Source organism: Triticum dicoccoides, chromosome 7B (assembly GCF_002162155.2).
Source record: "Triticum dicoccoides isolate Atlit2015 ecotype Zavitan chromosome 7B, WEW_v2.0, whole genome shotgun sequence".
NCBI classification, from domain to species: Eukaryota; Viridiplantae; Streptophyta; class Magnoliopsida; order Poales; family Poaceae; genus Triticum; species Triticum dicoccoides.
In genome coordinates, this window is record NC_041393.1 from 116,836,464 (window position 1) to 116,838,853 (window position 2,390).

Consider the following 2,390-nt stretch of genomic DNA (forward strand, 5'->3'; position numbering starts at 1 on the left):
TTTATTTTGTTTCTTTTTTTGTTTTCATTTTTTTGGTTTTCCTTTGTTTCTTTTTTTTATTTACATTCTTATATACATGATCAACATTTTTTTAAATACTTTTTAAACATTTTTCTAATACTTGTTCAACATTTGTATATACGTTATCCATATTTTCAAAATGCTTGTTCAACATTTTTTAGATTCTTGTTCAATATTTTTCAAATACATGATCAACATTTTTTTCAAATACTTATTTAATATTTTTAAATACTTGTTCAATATTTTTAAATACTTGTTCAACAATTCTATATACATGATCAATATTTTTTCAAATAATATTTTTCAAATATTTGTTCAACATTTTTCAAATATGTTTTGAAGAGTGTTTTTTGTAATATATATATTTAGAATATTTTAAAGTATAAATAATAGTACAAAAATAACAGTAAAAAGAATACCAAAAACGTAAAAAAAACAGGAAAAGGGGGTTGTGGCCTCTCGCGCTCATGGACTGGCCCAACTCTGTTGCCACGCTAGTGAGCCCGAAGCCAGACTAGCTGAAGGTGAGATATTTATCTAAAAAAGAGTTGGAGGCAAGATATGAGAGCGACTAATTAAGGAACGCTCCTTCGGGAGCCTCCCCAAGGGTCACTTGGGATGGGCTGAGAGCGCGCCAGTGTCGCGCTCTGGGCGCTCCCTCCGGAATTTCTTTTCCGCACGCGTTTTCAGCCTTTTAGATGTTTTTTCATATTTTTTTCTTTAGATTTTCGGTTTTTCATCGGTTTTTAAAAAATAGGTTTTTTTCACGAGAAAATGCGCTTTTTTTGCTTCCGCAAGAGGCATGGATTTGCTTCCATGCCTTTCAGAAATGAAAAAAAATCGCATTTTTTTTCTTCCATGAGAGGTACGGTTTTGCTTCCGCGAGAGGCACATACATGCCTCTCAGAAATGAAAACAAAACTTGTTTTCTCTTTTTGTCCTTTCGTGAGAGATACGGTTTTACTTCCACGAGAGATGACCGTGCCCGTCAGAAACAGGAAAAAAAATATGCATTTTTTCCCTTTTGTGATAGGCACGATTTCGCTTCCACAAGAGGCACAGTTTTGCTCCGCGTGAGGCGTGACCGTGCCTCTCAAAAACAGAAAAAACGTGTTTCTCTTTTTTCCTTTCGTGAGAGGCACGGTTTTGCTTTCGTGAGAGACATAGATTTGCTTCCGTGAGAGGCATGGTCGTACCCTTTGGAAACGGGGTTCATAAAGAAAAGAAAAATGTGCTCTCGTTTGTTTTTTTGTCCGATTTTTTTCCTTTTTTCGTGATTTTTTTGTCAAAACATGTCAATATAGGATCTAATTTTGAAAATCTCGACGTAAGAAATCAAACGGTGAAAACGGTTTGAAATTTGGACGCACGACTTAAGAGTTTTTTTTTGAATAAACGGATCTACGAAGAAAATGGAAAACTCTCAGGTTGCGAAATGCGTCACTTGTTGTAACCTAGGGATGAAAGTTATCTTTGAAAGGAGTACTCCCCAATTAGGGCTACAAACGAGTCGAGTTCGAGTGAGTTGGATTAGGCTCAGCTCAACTCATACTAAAATTCGAGCAAGCTTAAATTAAGCAAAGCTCAAGGTCAAGCTATAGAAAGTGGCTCGTGCTCAGCTTGTAACAACCTTGAGTCGATCTCAAGCTAAATAAGATGATATTTTTCTGAATAATTGAGGCAAATTTTCACGTAAGATAAGTCACAACATAAAAAAATCACTTTAAATTTTGACTTATTCTTTCTCAAATGAAAATAAGATATCATGAACGAAGTAGCAAGAGAAGAAAACAAAGGTGCATCTTCTCTCAAACTTTGGGAAAAATAACAAGATATTCAACATACGGCTGATCATGCACCATATTGAGGCTAAATTTTCTTCGCTCTTAATTAAGCTTCCATGTTTGTTAGTAAGTAAAATGGAGAAAAATTTGCACACAATATATATGGTAATAAACTAACCATTTCTTAGTAATAAACATGGAAATTATTTAATATACTTATATGATGTCGAGTTATCGAGCTAAAACCGAGCGAGCCAATACTGGCTCAAGATCGGCTCGTTTCTCGATTGAGCTATATAAAGTGCTCATACTCACCTCATTTCCTTTCAAATCGATCTCGAGTCGAGCCAGAATAAGAGTCGATCTCGAGCAGCTCACAAGCCTCGAACTTTTGCTGCATGCTTATCCCCAATTAGTGATTTCGGCGCCCGTGTCTTGTTGGGGACGCCCTTGATAGAGCCCATTTCGTACCAGAAAAGCCCGTATATGAACAAGGCTTGATTTCGGGTGTGATATGACAACAAATGTGATGTGGCTGAGCTGACGGGCCTCTCAAACACGGCTGTTATCTGTCTCCGCGGCTTT